Genomic DNA, 21,680 nt, shown 5'->3' with positions numbered 1-21,680 from the left:
AAAGCCACCCAAGAAAATAAATCAAACATCTGCTTGGTTTTACGATCTGCTATTCCTGATGTCCAACGGTAATGTCCCAGCAATCCCAGGCAGATTCAGACCTGGCCCAAGCACAAGGGGAGGTACACCAAGTAGAATGCGACTCTGGTACATGACACGAGAGCCCACCCTGAGCTAGCCAGCAATGACTTGGAGGTGGAAGGGAACAGCACTGATGTAGCCTACTCTGTCCACCGAGGCTCTGCCTAGGCACTGCCTGGTAGACCGTGCACCAGTTGGAGGCACTGAGTACGAAGATGTCACAGTGCATGGCTGGATCACTCAGTCACAAAGAAAATTAAGCAAAAGCTCTGCCACCCATCAGGACCACAAATGCTGCAAGAAGGAGCCATCTGACAGCATCTGTACTTTGAAACAAATGGGACAGCGCCTACTGTCTGGTCCTGGGGGTGACTGGCATTACACAGCTTGCACCCAGATGGCAAAATTCTCCTACCCTCCAAAAGGGGACAGACACATCTAACCTGTCCGCTGGCCACCAGTATGTTCCTATGCTAACTCCTAAACCATGCTCAGGCATCATCCGGGACAGTGCTCTCTGGGACAGACCGAAGACTGTACAAAGGAACACCATCCTAATGGACAGACAGTGCTGTACACCAGCGCTGGGGCCCATTTCATTTGTTACTAAAGACATAGCCAGTGTGTCTACACTAGATGGTAGTCCACAGAAAGTAAGTTTGAAGTAAGGAGTCAGTGAAACTGTTTCTCCTTCAGCCAAAGTACAAATGTTCTGAAGTTCAAGTCTCTTCTTTTTTCCAGTTGGAAACTGCTGAAATCCAAAATGAACAGCATTTGGCATGCAAAGACAGACTCGGAAGTCAGAAGATGAGAGAACTAAACTGAGTGTTTCTCTGCAATTCATTAGCTCTGTGTTCCCATCCTGATTTTTCTCTTCCCCCTTTTGCAAAGCAATGTGTTAGCACTGGAGGGAGGAACCAGGGTGGTGAAACAAACACAACTGCTTTCTAACACATTGCAGATGCCAGAAAGTGTTCTGGAAGTAAGACGGGGTGATAACCAATGGATCCCTCTTGACAGGTAAATATCACTCAGAAGAGAGTGCCCGGTGGAGCAGTACAGCCACAGGACATGCACTGTGGGTAGGAAGTCAGAAGGTAGCGCATATATATACACACACACACACACACTGCCCAGTGAATGATGGTCCCAGGCATTTTTAATCCCTGTCTCTATTTCCCTCATTTTATAAAAGGAAGGGAAAATTCCCAGAAATGTAATGGGGTTTAACAACTGTGCACCATCTTGAAAAAAACAATGTTTCGTCCAAAATACTGCAATCAGACAACCAGAATCACAGCATTTCCCAATGGCTAATGATTTAACTTCATGCTTGAACTCTGGCATCTTCTATAGGGCATGGTAGAGAAAGGGAGGGGAAGGGCACTGTGTTCAGTGTTAGACAGCAACGACCAAACAGGTCAGGATGCATGTCAAGAGTCTTTTGTCAGTCTTTTGACACGGACACAGAGCATGACATTACTGTAAAAAGGAAAGTAATTGTGTGAGCAAAGAGATTAGGATGCCAAAATAGTTGAACACCAAGGTGGCAGCGGGCAAACACTTATGGCTAATGTTATCTTGGGTGTGAATATTCCCAGGAATTGCAAGGTTTTTATTACTCAGTAAATTTTGTTAAGAAGAAATATATGACAAGAAATAAAAGGTAGTTTTGAAACGTGGGCATTTTTCATTAACATCCAAGCTGAATGAAGCCTCTTGATTTAGATCTACCTGTGTATGTAAGTGCAGAGCAAGTTCACAATCGCATCATAAGATGGTCGTAAGGTTTGAGACCACCTGAGGACCCTGAACACACACAAGTCATAGAATCACAGAATGGTTTGGGTTGGAAAGGACCTTAAGATCATCCAGTTCCAACCCCCAGCCATGGGCAGGGACACCTCACACTAGACCATGTCACCCAGGGCTCAGGGCTCTGTCCAACCTGGCCTTGAACACTGCCAGGGATGGACAATCTACCACTTCTTTGGGCAACCTGTTCCAGTGCCTCACCACCCTCACAGTAAAGAACTTCTTCCTTACATCCAACCTGACCTCCCCCTGTTTCAGTTTGAACCCATCACCCCTTGTCCTATCGCTACAGTCCCTGATGAAGAGTCCCTCCCCAGCATCCTTGTAGCCCCTTTCAGACACTGGAAGCTGCTCTGAGGTCTCCATGCAGCTTCTCTTCTCCAGGCTGAACAGCCCCAACTTTCTCAGCCTGAGACCCGTGAGACTCAATGAGATGCATCCCAGAGTCCTGAGGGAATTGGCCAATGCAGTTGCCAAACCACTCGCCATCATATTTGAAAAATCGTGGCAGTCAGGCCAAGTCTCCAGTGACTGCAGGAAAGGGAATATGGCCCCATTGCTAAAAAGGGTAATAAGGACCCCGCGAACTACAGACCAGTCAGCCTCACCTCAGTGCCTGACAAGATCATGGAGCAAATCCTCCTGGAAGACATGTCAAAACATATGGAAGACAGGGAGGTGATTAGAGACAGTCAACATAGCTTCAGCAAGGACAAGTTTGGCCTGACTAATCGAGTGGCCTTCTACGATGGAGTAACTGCATCAGAGGACGAGAGAAAATGTACTGATGTCATCTACCTGGACTTCTGTAAGGCCTTTGACACAACATTCTTGCCACTAAATTGGAGTGATATGGGTTTGATGGATAAGGAATGGAATAGATGGCTCTGTCCAGAGAGTTATAGTCAACAGCCCAATGTCCAAGTAGAAACCAGTAATGAGTGGTGTCCCTCGGCAGTCCATACTGGGACCAATACTATTCAATATCTTCATCAGTGACATGGACAGTGGGATCGAGTGCACCCTCAGCAAGTTTGCAGATTACACCAGGCTGAGTGGTGCCATTGATAAACTTGAAGAGATGCCATCCAGAGGGACCTTGACAGGCTTGAGGTGTATACCCGTGTGAACCAAGTTCAACAAGCCCAAGTGCAAAGTCATGTCCCCACATGGGTGGGGACAATCTATAGGATGAATACAGGCCGGAGGATGAAGGGATTGAGAGCAGCCCAGTGGAGAAAGAACTGGGGATACTGGTGCCTGAAAAATAGGGTATGAACCAGCAATGTGCGCTCGCAGCCCAGAAAGCCAGCTGCACACTGGGCTGCATCAAAAGGAGTGTGAACAGCAGGTCGAAGGAGGTGATTCTGCCCTCTACTCTGCTCCCATGAGACCTCACCTGGAGTAGTGCATCCAGCTCTGGGGCCCCCAACACAAGAGGAACATGGCTCCAGAGAAGAGCCACAAAAAAAAATCAGACGGCTGGAGCACCTCTCCTATGAACAGAAGGCTCCTTAAGGGGAGACCTTAGAACAGCTCCAGTGCCTAAAGGGGCTACAAGAAACCTGGAGAGGGGCTTCGGACAAGGGCCTGTAGGGACAGGACAAGGGGAATGGCTCTAACCTGCCACAGGGGAGATTGAGATGAGCTCTGAGGCAGAAGTTCTTCCCTGTGAGGGTGCTGAGGCGCTGGCACAGGGTGCCCAGAGAAGCTGTGGCTGCCCCATCCCTGGCAGTGTTCAAGGCCAGGTTGGAGACAGCGGCTTGGAGCAACCTGCTCTAGTGGAAGGTGTCCCTGCCCATGGCAGGAGGTTGGACTAGGTGAGCTTTAAAAGGTCCCTTCCAACCCAAACCATTCTATGATTCCATGGTTCTATGCCTAAAATAATACCTTCCATGCAAAACAAGAACTCAAACTGAGCCAAGAGATTTAATCCTTTTCTTATATGTACTTATTGACCTATCTGTCAGCAGTACTTGTTGACAAACTCATTTGTCATGCTACCTAGGTGCTCCTTCTTCCTAGTAAAATAATAAAGGAAAACTCAAATGCTCATATTTCAGGAAAGGGTGCCAAATCAGAGCACTAAAAATAAGCTTGCGGAGTGCTGGCAGACTTAGAAGACAAAGCCAGTTTATGTTTTATGAAGTCTACATTAATGTTTTGTTTTCTGAATTCGGTACAACCATGAGGAGTAAGAACGTTATTTTAAGCATGAAAGTTGTAATTGTGGTACCTCCATTCAATGAAAAACAGATCTGAGCAAAAAAAAAGTCTTTCCTGACAAGCAGCGTGAAGTAAAAACAGAGCTAAAGCAAGGTAATAAATAATAAAAAAATCATGCATTTAACAATAGCTTAATTGACAGCATAAAAGAATATATTAGTTTTGGCAGACGCAAGTGAAACTGAAGTTTGATTCACTCAATGAAAGTTGGATGTACTAAAGCAGGTCCCGTTAATCATAAAACGATTCCTGAGGGCACACTAAAGTGACTGTAAGTATGGAACAGATTTGCTTAAAAATCTCCGAAGAATCATTCCGTTTCCCTGGAGGAGGCCCCAGGATCTCTTGGAGACACAGGCTGGCAGAGCCCAGTGGAGGATCACAGAATGCAACACACTGGGCTCTTCCCTCTGTGAGTGAGATGGAGGCCTGCGGGTGCATGATGCAGAGGAAGGACGCCCTACTCTCCATACTCACTGTTTTAAGTGCAGCATCTTCTGTATTAGCAACGCCTGAGCACACCTCACCTGTGGAGCTGTTAGGGGTTAAGAGTCTATTGCAATACTTAACACCCATCTTTTTATACACAGATGTCCCTTCACTAAGGAATGCAAAGACATCACAGCCTAACTGCCCAGAGACTGAAAGGAAGATGTAAGGCACAGTTGCGAGTCTCTGCTCCAAACTCCTGCACACTGTTGAGCTGATCCCAAACCTAGATGGGGCTGCTCAAGGCCTTGTCCAGACAAGTCCTAAACATCTCAAAGAATAAAGCTTCCCCAGCTGACCTTGGATACCCATTCCAGTGTGGAAACACTCACTAACAGTTGTAATTTCCTTGTTGCAACTTACGACCATGATTCCATCATAGCTCCTCATTGTTGGTACATGGAAGTTATTCACCTGAGGGCTCAGAGCCCTCAGTCCCAGGCAAAGCAGTCAGAATGTAGAGAAGAACCAGACGGAAGCTCAGTAGCTAGAAGGATCAAACTCTGCAAATGGTTATGAACTAATGAAATGCTGAAAGCATCAGGCTAGGTGGAAGAAAGCCTGATGGAGCCTCACAAGGATCGATGTCCAAATGCAAGGCCCTGCGCATCTGGATCGGGGCAAACCCAAGCACAAATACAGGCTGGGCAGAGAATGGATTGAGAGCAGCCCTGAGGAGAAGGACTTGGGCGTGTTGGTCGATGAGAAACTGAACATGACCCGGCTTCAGTGTGCACTTGAGCCCAGAATCCCGCCGTGTCCTGGGCTGCATCAAAAGGAGCATGGCCAGCAGGTCGAAGGAGGTGATCCTGCCCCTCTGCTCTGCTCTCGTGAGACCCAACTTGCAGCACTGTGCGCAGTTCTGGTATCCTCAACGTAAGAAGGACATTGAGCTGTTGGACCAAGTCCAGAAGAGGGGCCACAAAGATGATCAGAGGGCTAGAGCATCTCTCCTATGAACACAGACTGAGAGAGCTGGGCTGGGTCAGCCTGGAGAAGAGAAGGCTCCTTAAGGGGAGACCTTAGAACAGCTCCAGTGCCTAAAGAAATCTGTACAAAAAATCTGTAGAGGGACTTTTTACAAGGGCCTGTAGTGACAGGATAAGGGAGAATGGCTTTAACCTGCCAGAGGGGAGATTGAGATGAGCTCTGAGGCAGAAGCTCTTCCCTGTGAGGGTGCTGAGGTGCTGGCACAAGGTGTCCAGAGAAGCTGTGGCTGCCCCATCCCTGGCAGCGTTCAAGGCCAGGTTGGACACGGGCTTGGAGCAACCTGCTCTAGTGGAAGGTGTCCCTGCCTGGGGCAGGGGGTTGGAACTGGATGAGCTTTAAGGTCCCTTCCAACCCAAACCATTGTATGATTCTATGACGTCCTACCTCGCCAACGGCATTACATTAGGAGACACTGTCAGTATCGCAGAGAATCACAATTTAAGAGATAAGAGAATACAACACTAAAGAAGCAAAACAAGGATGGATGTTGCAAAAGGGCAAAGGGAAGTCTATGTGGCTGACGAAAGTCAATTAATGAGGTAATAACAAGGATGAGAACTAACTGAGGAGAACTGTGGAAGGACTTTCCAAGAGCGATTGTGGGCGACTGATAATGGGCGATTAAACAGCACACGAACTTTTATCTAGATAAATATTATGCAGTGCACAGAGAGGAAAAAACAGCTCCATCTCCACATATAAAATGATGGACCCTCAGCTGACTGGTGCCACTTAAGAGTGATACCCTTGGGATATGAGAGGCAGATCCACGAAAATGTCACCTTAGTACTGAACAGCCATCGGGAAACTGAACCACATGCTAGAAGTTCATGAGAAAGGAACTGGAAACAAAACAGAGAATGTTACCATGCCCTTGCACAAACCCATGGCTTCCCCACACCTTCAAATGTGTGTGCAGTTCTGCTCCTTCCACAGGAACTAGAAAGGGCAATGAAGAGGCATGACCGAGTGGGTTAGACATTTCTGTCCAGAGAAAAGGTTATTGAGTATGTGATCAAGGACTGGAAAACCAGGAAAAGTAGTGGCTGGGTAGGAAATGATTTTCCACTGTCTTTTCCAGTATAAGAACTTAGGACCATAAAGTAACAGTACAAAGAAACAATTCCAAAAACAACAAAAAGAGACAGTTGTTCTGGAACTGGGTGGCTGCAGAATTCTAGTCAAAGGACATTACAGATGTTAGAAGACAGCATGGATTTGCCAGGAGACTGGAGAATTTCATGGAAAAAAGAATAACTGGTTCTTTCCGAACAGCTAGAGACCACATCCAGCTATGGCAGTCCCTCTGCCAAAACCAGTTTGAAGCTGCAGAAGCATCAACAGCACATAAGCTTGTCTTAACTTACCCTTTTTGTCAGGGATTTGGTAGTGACCACTGATGGAGCAGAGGACTCTGGACTAGATTGACCTAGTAGGGTCACTGGCATGTTTTTAACAAGTTCAGTCAGAAGGGGTATTTAAGCTAATTGAGAAGGTTGGTACAAGAACAAATGGGTATAACAAGGCCACCAACAATTTTAAGATGGAAATGAGGAGACCCCTGGCCATATGGTGAAGCTTTATAACAGCCGTCGCTGAAGCAGAACAGAGGCAAAAGCAAATCATTAAGATAGACTTCACTCTGTCTTCAAACAGGCATGGTGCCCAAAGAGACCGGGAGGCAGGCCTGAAGGGCAAAGGACTCCGGGAAGGCTGGACATTCTTCAAGGACATCTTAAAGGTGCAGAAGCAGGCCATCCCCATGTGCTCAGACATGTGTTGGCAGGGAAGACCGGCCTGGCTGAACAGAAAGCTCTGACTAGAATTCAGGGGGAAAAATGCCGAGTTTATGACCTTTAGAAGAAGGGGCAGGCAACTCAGGAGGACTACAAGGATGTTGTGAGGTTATGCAGGGAGAAAATCAGAAGGTCCAAAGCCCAACTAGAATCTGGTTACTGCCATAGACAGACAATGGACAATAAAAAATGATTCTATAAATACATCAGCAACAAAGGGAGGACTATGGAAAGTCTCCATCCTTTATTCAATGTTGGGGGGAAACACAGCGATAAAGGATGAGAAAAGGCTGCAGTACTTAATGCCTTTTTTGCCTCAGCCTTTTAACAGTAAGACCAGTTGCTCTCCAAGTACCCAGCCCCCTGAGCTAGAAGACAGGGACAAGGAACAAAATGAAGCCTCCATAATCCAAGGGGAAATGGTCAACAACCTGCTACCATTTCAAAGATACACAAGTCTATGGAGTCAGGTGGGATCCAAGGATACTGAGGGAGCTGGTGGAAATGCTCACCAAGCCACTTCCCATCATTTAGCTGACCAGGGAGGTCTCAATTGACTGGAGGGTAGCAAATGTGATGCCCATCAACAAGAGGAGCCAGAGGAAGATCTGAGGAACTACAGATCTGTCAGTCTGACCTCAGTGTCAGGGAAGGTTATGGAGCAGATCATCTTGAGCACCATCACATGGCATGTACAGGACCACCAGGTGCTCAGGCCCAGTCAGCAGAGGTTTCTGAAAAGCAAGTGCTGCTTGACCAACCTCATCCCCTTCTAGGCAAGGTGACCCGCTTAGCAGACAAGGGAAAGGCTGTGGATATTGTTTACCTGGACTTTAGTAAAGCCTCTGACACTGTTTCCAATGGCATTCTCCTGGAGAAACTGGCTGCTCATGGCTTGGATGGGCATACGCTTCACTGGGTGAAAGACTGGCTGGATGGTTGAGCCCAAAAAGTGGTGGTGAATGGAGTTCAATCCATTTGGTGGCTGGTTACAAGTGGCGTTCCCCACAGCTCAGTACTGGGGCCAGTTATGTTTATCAGTGATCAGGATGAGGGGATTGAGAGCACCCTCAGCAAGTTTGCAGACCAAGTTGGGCAGGAGTATTGATCTACTTGAGGGGAGGAAGGCTTTACAGAGGAATCTGGACAGGCTGGAACGATGGGCTGAAGCCAGTGGTATGTGGTTCAACAAGGCCAAGTGCTGGGTCCTGCATTTGGGCCACAACAACCCCCTGCAATGCTCCAGGCTTGGGGAAGAGTAGCTAGAAAGCTGCCCATGGAAAAGGACCTGGGGGTGCTGACTGACAGAGCTGAACATGAGCAGCTTGTGCCCAGGCAGCCAAGAAGCCAACAGCATCCTGGCCTGTATCAGCACCAATGCAGCAGCAGGGCCAGGGCAATGACTGTCCCCCTGTACTGGGCACGGGTGATGCAGCACCTCGAATCCTGTGATCAGTTCTGGGCTCCTCGCTACAAGAGAGACATTGAGGTGCTGGAGCGGGGCCAGAGAAGGGCAATGGAGCTGGTGCAGGGTTTAGAGAACAAGTCTCATGAGGAGCTGCTGAGGCAACTGGGGTTGTTCAGTCTGGAGAAAGGGAGGCAGAGGGGAGACATTACTGCTCCCTATGACTACCTGAAAGGAGAGTGTAGCAATGCGGATATTGGTCTCTGCTCCCAAGCAACAAACGTTAGGGCAATCTGCACCAGGGGAGGGTTAGCCTGGATATTAGGAAAAATTTCTTCACCAAAAGGGTTATCAAGTATTGGAACAGGCTGCCCAGGGCAATGGTGGAATCACCACTCCTGAAGGTATTTAAAAGATGTGCTCAGGCACATGGTTTAGTGGTGGACTTGGCAGTGTTTAGGTTAACGGTTGGACTTGATGATCTTAAAGGTCTTCTCCAGCCTAAATGATTCTATGATTCCATGACTTTGCAGAGAGTGACCAAGGACACTCTTTTAATTCTGTTGGTAGAGATTCCCAACTGACGGCAAAGCCAATGCAAGTGCCATCTGTGCAAACGGCAAGCATCTGACCAGGATGAAGAGGGACAGACATATCCAGAAGTACAGGAGTGAACTGGTGCCAGGAGATGGGCACGGGAACAATCATCCAGCAGACCTGAGACACTGATAAGCTTTGAGTTAACTCCCTTGCTTGGGATCCCACAGCTTTTCCTTAGTCTACAGAACTAGTTAAGTGGGATGATTCTGTCCTCACCTCTGGGGCTGAGAGAAGGGAAACCCAATGGGAAAATTAACATGGAAAGAGATCACCACAGGTCTCCACTCAAAGTCTCTGTTCATAGTAAACTGCAAAGCTAGATGAGGTTGTCACAAATATCTCAGAAAACAGAATGTCCCCATCCTCCCTGGGAACCTATGCCAGTGCTGAACCACCCTTGGGAGGAAGGAGAGGTTTTTACCTTACATACTTCAAGTTCATGATGAAGTATGGTTTTCATTCTAATGATTTTATGAAATCAGAACACATGATGGCTAAATCAAGGTCTTCCTGGTCATGATACAACGAAGGATTAAAAGTCACAAGTATCTAAAATTCTCCCTGATCCCAAGAGAATTCAAAGCAAGCAATTCATGCCAAAGTGCTACCACCTACAGATAATATAACCTGCCTTACCCATCACAGACACAGGCCTCCACCTCTCAAGTGGGCACCTGAGCCCAGAGACTGAGCCCAAATTAGGAAGGATTTTTACATCAAGAAGAGAAGAATGTAGAATGCTTTCAAGGATGAAGATCCAAGGACACACGGAAGCTTGGAAAAGGCCTTGTAATTAATGGCTGATAGCAAATGGAACATGAGTTCCCAGCACGAGACTTCTGAGGGGACTATTCTTGAATGAATGAAGCCACTGGTGCATAAAGAGAGGAATCTTCTTCAGGAGCAGGAATAGAGAGATCACTTTTACCTGGCTATATACAGGACTGGTATGACCTTTATGGGAGTAGCAGGGGCGGTTTTCACCCGTGTACTCCAAAAAGGATGCTGACAAATTGAAAACTTCCAAAATAGAACAAAGAAGGGTTTCTGGTAACTCTTCCCCCCTTACACAAAGAGCCTGAAGAAAGTCAGTATATTTAGCTTATCACAGAAAAGGTTAAAAGGTGATTTAAAGATGGCCTGAGTACTAGAAAGGGAGAAGACTGCTGACAGCAGAAGGCTCTTTAATGCACAATACCCAAGACCCAATGGATCTAGCTGAAGCTAGACAAATTCCACACAGAAATTGTGCAAAATCTGAAAAGTGGGAGAAATCAGTCACTTGGAAAACTTGCACAGGGATCTAATGTATCCCTGGAAATCTTTAAGGGCTTAATTTCTTTTATTGTAAAATAAATACCTTTACTATTTTCTGTAAAGACCACCAGGTGACATTTCCTGCCATGTGCTGTGCAGGAGAGGACCGGCCAGTTGTTCACACCAGGTGTTTCAATACTAAAGTCATTAGCACTTATAGAGAGAGGCTGGCCAAGAGGTGACGGGGTCTACAAGACCTGGGTGAAAACGTACTTTGAAAGCAATGGTGCAGCGACATATGAGGAAAGCTTGATGGATAATCCCAACTGGATAAACCACTCTTCATAGCGGGTGGACCCTCCTCATGTGTCTGGCCGACTCTGAGCAGTTCTGAGGGAAATCACTCCATCTACTGCACTGCCTGAAAGAAAACCAGTAGTATATCCAAAATACTATGCTGTAGATACACTTTATATCTGACGCACTATGTTATATATCTCAATCTAAAATTTAAGCTATAACATCGTGTATTATATATTACATAATACAGGCTATTATATATATTGTGATATATACGCACAGACATTAATATATATACACACAGTATATCAAATCCACTGTCCAAAGAGATGCAACCTTCACTTAAGTGATCTATAACACAGAGAGACCTTGTGGAAGAAACATCAATCAGGGTATCACCAAGTGCCTTTTTAGGCAGGGAAGCACAAGACTAACATTTTCCACCTAAACCGATCTAGAATGTCACCAGGGCAAGAGACATGAAGGAAGATTGAAAGCACCCAGCTACCCTTCTTCAGCCAAGCCCAGACAGACCATCGTTGGCTGAAATTGCTCAGAGAAGACACTGCAGTTACCCTTTGGTTTGTAGGTGAAAATACTACCACAACAATCAATCAAATATTGATATTTTTACAGGAGACAATAACAAATCATGTTTGCTGCCACAACAAATGCAGAAAACAGGCTGTCAGAGATTTCTGCGGGAGCGTTATCAGAACTGGAGGTAGGTTAAGGCTTCTGAAGGGATCATTTCCTCACAAAGCTGACTTGTGTTCAACTTCTAACATATGCCAAATCCTCTCCCTCAAATGCTGGAAGCCCAAATCAGCCACCCAGACTAAGGGAGAGAGGAGAAGCTGAAACCACTTGAGCTGGAAGCATCCCCTTCTGTCTCATCATTCTCCACACGCACCCGAAGACATGGGTTGTGGGCTCACAGTTGCCCACCACATGACTGGAAGGACAAAAGATTCTCCGGTGTTCAGCTCAGCGTGACACAAAGAGCAATGGGACATGTACCTGGCCAACCCAGCAACACGTCCGGGAGACTGCTGCAGCTTCAGTAACAGGCAAGGCACTGAGATGGAGCAATTCATGTTCATGTTAACCCATCTGCTGTGATCAGGCTTGAGCAGTGATCACATGAATTAATTCTGCAAGGAACACAGACCCTGGGTGTAGCACACATGATGTTTTCAGAGATGCTGCTGCTTTTAAACACACTTGGAGCTTGCGTTGCCTTTTCCTTTGGCCTTTCAGAAATTTGTAATGCATTACTATTTTGTACTTCACTACTAACACTCCTCAAGAAGTAAGGATGGAAGAGATGGAGTGATAAACACAGGAAATACACTTCATACCTCCATAGCATCTCCTAATGGAGGAAAAAAGAGATCAGAAAATCCACTGGAGACAAGAAAGTAGTTTATTTGTCCAGAAGAGAATGGGAGAAAGAAACAATAGAACTGGGGAAGATACAGCCTGACAGAGGAGGAAACCAGGTTCTCAGAAGAAAAGGCAGACACCCAAAGAGGAAAAATGTAAGACTGGGTAAACATTCAGGTACATATTTAAGGAGGGGCCCAACTGAATAAATGCTCAGGTCAATTCCAGAGACTACATTTGCAAAGTTATTACACCTCAGATGTGGTAAATAAATAAGCCTTCCCTGCACAGCTCTGTATTCTACAGTGACTGCTCCCCTCGACTCCACCTCCATCCCACAGGAAAATGCTGATGGACATGAGGGAGCTCCAGGAAGAACCAGGAGGGTATACAAGGAGTGACACAGGCTGAGCTTTTGGAAGAAGGAAACCTACCTGATTCATTTCAGCTACAAATAAAAATAGAATGGAATACTTCAGTTGGAAGGGACCAACAATGATCATCTAGTGCAACTGGACTAGATGCTCCCCCTCTTGAGGAAAACCACATATCAGGCTGCTCTTAGTGATGCCACTATGCTATAGAATCATAATCCCTCGCATGCCCATTCTTATTGTGGAATACAAGTATGTCCACAGGAAACCTTATTGTAATTCCTTGTGCAGACAAACTTCTGAAGGTTTCAGAGGTATCCAAGGGGTAGAAAATCTAGGGGAGGAGGTAAATGCATATGAAGAGAGGCAAAGGCAGGCCACTGCAGCAGGTTAAACCTGTTAATCATCTTCATTAGGATTCACTGCACATTTCATTTTCAAATGTTTGGAGGGTTTTTATCATTTCTAGCAAGAACCATGGTACTGCACTGTTCACTCCTTGGCCATACTTGAAAAGCTCCATCATGAAACACAATTGGGAAAGCCTGGTGTGAAAGTCCAGATCATTCCCAAGAATTTGGGGAAATACACAAATGACTGGTTATGCAGTCATCTATAACAAACATAAATAAAAATAACGATTTGGTCAAGAAACAGGGGAGGGGAAGGATGAAATTCATTCCAATGAACAATTTGACCATTCACATTTACAAGCATCCATCCATGGTCGTGATGATCGTGGAGCTCCAGTCCCTCAGGAGCACATGTGCAGCACAACAGTGATGCACAACACCCTCGGGCTTAGAAGAAAGGAGGTTCCAGCTTTCAACTCAAACAACTGTGGGACTCAGCTGATGTGCTGACACATTGAATCTGGTGGGAAGTCAGGGCTGAACTCTAAAGCTTTAGGCATACACATACCCAAAGGGTGTGTAACCACACTCCACCATTCAGGTGGACACAAAACAAATGGCATTTCCAATTCCTTCTCTTCTGCTTTCCTGCTACACACCTTAGGATAATGACCCACTACTTTCTCCTCACTTTTTCTGTGCTGGAAAGCATAGAGGTTCCCCTGCAATCCACCCAAGACAACCAGAGATAATGAAAAGAGATCTGAGTGGCTAGCTCGGTAAGGACACGCTGCTCCTCAAGAACCACAGCACTGCAAAACAGACCCTGCAGACAAAAGGAATACAAATTCTTACAGTAGCCATCCTGGGAACTAAGTAACTGGCTGTGGAACTCTAGGCAGCCACAGCACCAAGACAAACAGCAAAGAAAGACACTGCCCGTCTCGAAAGCAACTTGAGGCACATACAATAGCTACCAAGGCAGAAGGCGATGGCAGGCAAAGGCAGTGTGCAAAAGTAATGCCACAGTGACCAAATGGCTGCCACTTCCAACAGCACAGCGGCCACTCGGCAAAATACAACCAGCAATGCGCTGGGCAGCGGCAGCCACAGGCCACCAGCCTGCAGGACCCAGCGGGGCAGAACCACCACTGCTCACCCCATGGCACAGCCACAGCTGGGAAATACAGATGCTGCTTCTCCAAAACCCCTCAGCAGCAAATGGACAACCAGCCCCACATGCCGAGGGATCTCAGCCGGTTCAAAGGGAGCTCAACCACCACTCTGATGCAGCCCAACCATTCTGGTCTTGTCTGCTGCCCGGTCCCCAGGCACCAACCTGGCATTCCAGAGGAGCGGGCAGCAGGTCCCCAGGCTCAGGGTGGCATCGTGGAGGGGGCGAATCCCATCCGTGCCTGCCACAGGACGAGGAAACACACTGCCCCATGCCCCGCTTCCCCCGATGGAAAACATTATTCCCAAATATTCCTGCCCGCACCTGCGTAAGCGGGAACAATACGAGGCTCGCCGGGAGAAGGGGGCGGTTTTGGGGGCCGGCAGCGTGCCGCCTGGTCCCGTCCGTTCCCCCCCTCCCGGCATCGCTGAGTGTCCCTCCCTGCCCGGTGCGGGGCTGCGAACTCACAAGTCCCGCCCGGCCCCCCCGGTCCCTCCGCCGCCGGGCACCCCCCCCCGGCCCCGCCGAACTTTCCGCTGCAGGAAAGGGGGGCTCCGCGGGCGGTGACGTCACGCCGGCGCGCAGCGGGGGGTGTCCCCGCCCCGGGACCCCCGTGGCGGGCGCGAAGCCCCCCAGCCCGCCCCCCAAACCCCGCTCCCCTTCCATGGAGGGGGGGCGCGGAGCGGCCGCCGCCAAAGCGAACGAGCCCCGGGCGGGCAGCGCCCCCATTCCCGGTGATTTACGAGCGGTCCCGGCCGCCGCGGGGAGCGGGATGGGGCCGATGGGCCGCCCCCCCCGCGCCTCCGTGACCCGCGGCGTCCCGGCGGCCTCGCCGCATCCATAACCCCGCCGGGGCAGGCACCGCCGGGGGCCGTTCCCCAGCGCCGCGGGGGTACCCCCCGCCCCCCAAACTTTGGTGTTCCCCCTCCCCACCGCTTCGCCCCCCTCCCGACAGACGGACCGGGGCGGGGGGGGGGGGAAGACACCCACCCGCGGAAGAATGCAGAGAGTGGGCGAAAATGACAAGCAGGGCGGGAGCGGCTGTGAGCAGGCGAGGGACTCACCGGCGGCTCTGGAGGGGAGGTCGAATGAAGGGAGGAATGGAGGCGGCGAGGAGCGGGGGGAAGGGATTTAAACGCTGCCCCCCTCCCTTTTTCTCGCCCCCCCCCCTTTCCCTTTTCCTCCCTCCTCCTTTTCCGCGCTCCCTCGTTTCCTCTCGCGTCTCCGGAATAACCGGTCGGCGGCGGGGGGCAGCGGCTCCGGGGGTGCGGCGGGGAGCGGGGCCCCCGCGCCTCAGTCGCCCCCTCTCCCGCCGCGCACCCCGCGCTCAGGCGCCGCCGCCTCTGCCCCGCCGCCCTCCCACCGCTCCGACCGCGGCCCGCCTTAGCCACCTCCCATTTCCGAAGAGCCCAGAACCAGCCCCCCCCGCCCCTCCGCTCTGTCACCCCCCAGCCGCGCTCGCCGCCGCCGCCGCCCCTCCCCACGGGGGCCCCGCCGCACGCCCCCCGACCCACCCGCGGGAGCGCGGGGCGGGGAGGAGACACGGGCGCGGGGCGAGCAGCCAGCCCGGCCCCCGGCACAAAGGCTCGGAGAGCGGGGGGGGCTGGGGGGAGGAAGAGCCCGGAGGAGCCTTTTTGGCAGGACGGGCCCGGGGCGCCCGACCCCTTTGCGCGGGGAGGGCTGTGGAGAAAGAACCGCGGGCCGGGTCCGCGCTCCCCGCGGCCGCGGGAGGGGACTCGGCGGGGGAGGCGGTGCGGGGCCGGGGCCTCCCGGGGGGCGGCGGCCGCCTGCCTGGCGCTGCTCAGCTCCCGCCCCTCCCTCAGCCCCGCCGGCCGCCTCCCATCCCCCGCCCGGTTACCAGGCAACGGCACAAAGGGAGAGCCTTGCGCGGGGACCGAGCGGCCGCCCCGCCCGCGCCGGGCCGCGGCATGGCCAGCGGGGCTGGGCGCGGGGGGGCCCGGGTCCACACCACCCGCCAGCGGAGGGGTCGCTGGGAGCCCGCGGGCGCGGGTCTCGCCCGGGCGGCGCCACATGGAAACACCCCCCCCTCCCCTCCGCCGCCGGTGGAAGGCGGCCGCACGGTGCGGGAGAGCGGCTGAACCCCCCGCCGGCCGAGTTGGGCCCCACCGGGTTGGAACGGCTGCCGCCGAAGGAAGGCCTCGGGAAGAGGGCGGCCGGGAGCCCATGAAGGGTCTGACCCAACCTCCTGCGGGCCGTGGAGATGCTACAAGTGAGGAGGCGCTGCCCTCGCTACCCGGGTTGGGTTCGCCGAGCAGGGCTGGTCGGACACGCACAGCCCCGGCTGCACCGTGTGTCTGCCTGCATTAAATAGAGAGGCTCTGAGTGCGTATGGGCAAGCCCTTGCACCGCTGTGTGATAGCCTTCAGTCACACACCGTTTCCTCGGGTGGACCTTCCAACGCAGGCTGGATGCTGCTCTCTCAGCGGGTTTTTATTCAGGAATTCCTATTGTCCGTTACATGGCTCCAAGCACTATTTACTGTACGGCATCCAAAGCCGGCAGCCAATAGAGACGTATTCATCTCCTCGCGGGTTCTTCTGTAGAGCTAATCACCCAAGCACTTCAAAAACGTTAATAACAAAGTCCCTGAAACACACTTGTAAGCCGATGGCTCCCAACGTGTTTGTTTCACACACCCTTTTCCCCAGGGGCGCTGTGGCATTTTGGGGCCTCCCTGTTTATCCTGGACACAGCATAGCTCTCAGTGCCTCTCGTTCCCAAGCCAGCCCTGTTGGCACGCAGCACCCCATTGCACAACATGAGCATGCCTCATGTCTCCAGCCTTCATTCATTCTTTCATCCACCCTTCTCCCCAACCTACTTCTTTGTCTTGACCCTCGCCAGAGCCTCCGCCCTGCCAGCAGTAATCCGGGGTGCTATTGTTCCCTACGACATTCTGGTTCCCACACGTCCAGTGGGGGATTGAAAACTAACCATGGCTAATGTGCAAAAGTGCCCACTGGTTTTGGGTCATCAGTGTGAAACATTTCACAGTATCATTTTGCAGAGGTGCTTTATGTTGGCAAGAATACCCTGTTGATGCCTAGCACAGAGGTAAGCATTAGACTCGATATTTGGAACAATTCCTTCCCCAAAGAGTGCTCAGGCATTGGAACAGGCTGCCCAGGGCAGTGCTGGAGTCACCATCCCTCGAAGTGGTCACAAACAGTGTAGATGAGGCCCTCAGTGCCATGGGTTAGTGGTGACCTTGGCAGTGCTGGGGAACATTTGGACTTGATGAGCTTAAAGGTCTTTTCCAACCTGGTTGGTTCTGTAGTTCTATGATTATCTGCTTCACAGAGGGGCTCACCAAGCTAAGACCCAGGAAACAAGAAAGAATGTTATTATAATTGCTGTTGAGCTAGCAGTGCTTGCAGTTGTCATGGCTGCTTCAAACCGGTACCTTAGGAGTTGACAGCCTTACGTCCTGAGCTCATAGTGAATGTGACCCTTAGAGGCCAAAGTGATGATTTCCGAATAAGGAAGATCTTGTCAAAATCCTTGTTTTCTGGATGCTAAACAAAATATCCAGATCCCTGAGGTTTGTGATTTGGGGAAATGCCTTTGTGAAAGCTACAGTGGCTGGTACTGCTTCAGCCCCAGGGTCTTCAGGATCACTGACATGTGACACCAAGTTTACTTAACCACAAAGTCAAGCCCCGAATGGTTTTCATGTCATCATTTCCCATAACCAGGTCAGTTGCTTGAGTTAAAAAAAAATTGTCTTAAACAAATGTTAAATGAAAAATGATGAGTGATTGAAGGCAAGTGCAGCCGTTCAAGACCTTTTCGGGATCTCTGGCCGGCTGGGGACAGGCTATGGACACAGCATTGACATGGGTGCTGTCAGCCTTCCCAAAGGCTGCACTGCCTCAGAAATCCTCATAGCCAAATGTCTGCTAGGTAAAACCACACTGCTCTGACTCAGGGTGGTGAGCGTAAGTGGAAAATAAACAGGAGGAGCACAAGTGGTCGTGTGTGCTCATGCAGAGAGGCCAAGTGGACTGGCTGCAGAACCTGGGAAATAAAATTCTCTCACCTTTGAAATGAAGATATTGAAGACCTTGAGCAAATCAAGAGCATTATTAGCTATATCTTTTCAGGATTGATAAATGGCTCGTGGAGTCTGTGAGCCAGCCAGGAGGCCTCAGCAAGCAGATACCAAGCTTGGTGGCGTGCAGCCAGTCCTTCTTCAGAGCCTGGAGATGGGACACGCTGCCTCCTGAGGTCTCTCCAGCTGCATCGTCCCACCACTTTCCAGTTCTACCAGGGGACAAGCAGTAGCATGTGAAATAAAAGGTCTTGGCTGGGATGTAGCTTTCTTACAGAAATGCATCACAGTGAGATAGTTAAGGTGCTCAAGCCTGTGGCATACAAGGAGAGGCTGAAGGAGCTGATTCTTCCAGCCTGGAAAAGCAAAAGGTTAGGGGAGAAGTAATTACTCTGTTCAGCTGGGTTTTTTTGGGGGGAGGGGGAATAGAGAACTCAGAGTCAAGCTCTTCTGACAGATCTAGAAAGGGTGAAAAGGTGAAAGGGTTCCAAAATTTACAAGGAAAATTACGACTAGATAAGGGGGAAACCTTCTCCCTGAGGGTAGTTCAGTACTGGCACAGGTGCTGGTAGGGGCCAGATCAAGGTCTGGGACCAGCCCTGCTGTGAGCAAGAGTTTGGAGCAGAGACCTCCAGAAACCCCTTCCCATCTCAAACCTTCCTGTGAAACTCTGATTCTAAAAATACAGAGCCCTGTTTCCTTTTTTGGCACATAGCACACAGTAGTCTCCTTGATGAGCCAAACACTCTTCATTCAAGTAGGGTGCCCAGCACCCAAATTTCTGACCTCTTGCCAGATGTTCAGCAGAAGAGTGTCTCTGACAGCCTCCAATGTTAAAGATGTTGGTTTCCCAACACTGAACACCACCCCTTCGTTCTTGAGAGAGGCAAAAAAGTACCAGAGAAATTCAGTAGCTCTTCATTAATGCTTCCCTGTGCGCTTTACAACAAGCCTAATTCAGTGGCATCTCCCCTTCCAGCTCCATTATGGGCACACGCACCTATTTAGAAATGAAAGAACAATTCTGGAGGCTTCGGGAGGGGTTGTGGTGGTGGCTAGTGTTAAATGATCCCTTTAAGCACTTGACATCGTTCTGAAAATGTCATCTAAGCAGAGTATGACATGAGAGTTAAAAGAAAACCAATCCAAGAAATGTTTCCCTTTACAGATACTGTCACATTCCCAGCCCATCCCTGTGCTGTTCCTCATACTGAAGCATACTGGAATGCACATTACAGCACAGCAATCTGATGGAGACATCAGCTTATACAACAGGAGCCCTCAGGTGTGGGAACAGCAAAATGTTTGGACATTTCTATCACAAAAGAAACGATAACCAAATCTCTGCCACTGAGGCGAAGAGAAAGCAGCGTACATCTTATGGTGCATTAGCTAAGGATGGAGGTTTGCAGTGGCCCAGGCAAACATACCAAGGCCCTATATTCTTTATATACATTGTGCCACCAGTGACAAACTCTTCTGATTGAGAAAAGGCACCAAGGTGAGGCCCTGCCACAGCACAATGTGTTCTCAGCACCTCAGTGCTTTCACGTGTCTTCCCTGACACAGGGACGTGGCAATAGTCATAGCTCTTCGCTAACAAATTGTTACCACAGTGTGGGGACATATATACTGGTTCCCTGCTGTTACCGCGGTGCTGTATTTAAATGGGCAACACAGACTACCTTGGGTACTTAGTTTCCTTCCTTACACAAGAAAAAGGCGGATGCGGGGGGAAGGGGAGATGCTCTTGGGAACATAGAAGCTAAGAAACTTGATTTCCAAGAGGCTGCCCTGCTTGCTAAGCAGCAGCCATACCACTCGCCAAAGCCCAGCCTCTAAAACAAAGGAACACAGCCGTTAGGTGTACAACTGGAAACTGTGTGCTCCCGCACCGCCCGCCCGCACCCGAAACGCACCTTCCTGCCCAAAACCAGCGTTGTCGTACACAAACGCTTCTTGGGGGGGGGGGGCGGGAATGTGGCTGCGAGGGACCGCTGCAGAGGGGAGGGCACCCCCTTGACGCACACCTCATATCCCCATGGCTGCCGGGAGCAGCATTCCGGATCGCGGCAGGCCCCGGCACGGGAAAATGGAGCGTTCCCGGCGCGGCTCCCGGACTACAGCTCCCAGCGGCAGCCGCGGCGCCGCGCCGTGCGGGATGCGCTGACTCCGCCGCCGCCGTGTGCGGGTGCTCCCCGCGGCCCTCACCCCGCGCCGGGAGGGAGGCGCCTCTCGCGTTGCCCCGCAGGGTGCGGGGGTTTGTTCAGCCCTGGGCATGAGGCGCGGATACCGCGGGCGATCGGGGGCTTTGGGTTTGGGGGGAGTTGTACTCCGCAGCTACGCTGCTGCTCCGAGGGGCTGAAGGGGAGACTTAACAGCGAGCATGGGCGAGAGATGGCCTGCGGCTAGGACACAAGCTATTCATTAGTACCGAGATTTGTTCTGTATTCACTGGTGATCCCCTAGGAACCAATCCTGTCTCTACCCTTACATTCTCCCTCCCACTCTTTTCTGTTCTGGGCATGTGTGCCATAGCCTTTGTCTTCCCTTCTTGAACCTACTCCCTTTCCTCTGCTATTTAGTGAAGAATCAGCAGTGAAATTGCAGTGGTTTAAGGTGTTGTCTTTTGATTTTAAAGTCTGCATCAGGACAGGGTTGAGGGGGCTTGCGATTTCCCCTGTCCTTGCTCATCACGAAAGACAAGGCGATGTGGCTTAAGTAAGGGTCTGGAAACTTGCTGTAGTGAAGAGGGGCAGGAGGTTTGCAGGACCTATGTGTGCCCAAGTACATAGAGGGGCTACTGACATGAACCGGTAGCAGTGGGCAAGGTGGTTTTACCATTTCTTCCCCATCATAGCTTGGGTTGGATTTCTCACAGCAGCACCCCCCAGTCTCCTACCTTGGCTGGAGTCTGTCCAGAATAACACTGCTGAGCAGGCGCTGGGGCTTGCTGGCACTCGGCCTGCTGGGGCACAAGCTGAGCACGGGCTACTTTCCTCAAGTACTGCTGTATTGCGTCTGTGAAACAAGATGGAGCTGAGAGACACATTCCACCTATTCCTCTAGTCACTGCTCTGCAAGGGGAGGAGGATCTGCGCTCCCAAAGACTTGCAGTTCCAGGTTCCCATCGCTTGGGTACAGCCTGGGGCTTACCCTGGAGGGCATGATTAAAGACCCTGCACAGCAGATGTTCATGTGATGTGGTTTGGTGGAGATGAGGGGGGCAATGCCCACCCTCCCTCCTGCCTTCCTCCAACAGAGCAGCCTGGCTGGGGGACAAGGCTGGGAAAGGAGGTGGGGGTACCGAGGCCTTTTCTTTCTCTTGCCGATCCCCTCTGCTTGTTTCAGTTACCTTTCTG

The 21,680-nt window shown here is 50.6% G+C and overlaps 1 protein-coding gene and 1 long non-coding RNA gene across 4 annotated transcripts in view; both read right to left on the bottom strand.

Annotated features, from left to right (window-relative positions):
* Positions 1-15,648, bottom strand: part of ATN1 (atrophin 1) — a 28,128-nt gene extending 12,480 nt beyond the window's left edge. The window contains exon 1 of one of the 3 annotated variants that reach the window (XM_030471956.1): positions 15,311-15,648. The gene's annotated coding sequence lies outside the window, so the exon portion shown is untranslated. Of the gene's footprint in view, positions 1-14,411; positions 14,555-15,236 lie in introns of those variants that run through there. The other 2 variants (XM_030471957.1, XM_030471958.1) reach the window with 2 other exon arrangements.
* A 1,615-nt stretch (positions 15,649-17,263) lies between these two features.
* LOC115601655 lies at positions 17,264-21,368 on the bottom strand. The gene is made up of 3 exons (XR_003989432.1): positions 21,221-21,368; positions 18,307-18,674; positions 17,264-17,581 (listed from the first exon to the last, which is right to left on the bottom strand). It is a non-coding gene; the product is annotated as an uncharacterized LOC115601655 (long non-coding RNA).
* Positions 21,369-21,680: the final 312 nt, after the last annotated feature.

This window comes from Strigops habroptila, chromosome 2, assembly GCF_004027225.2.
Source record: "Strigops habroptila isolate Jane chromosome 2, bStrHab1.2.pri, whole genome shotgun sequence".
Taxonomy (NCBI): domain Eukaryota; kingdom Metazoa; phylum Chordata; class Aves; order Psittaciformes; family Psittacidae; genus Strigops; species Strigops habroptila.
This window is presented reverse-complemented; position numbering and strand designations above follow the sequence as displayed.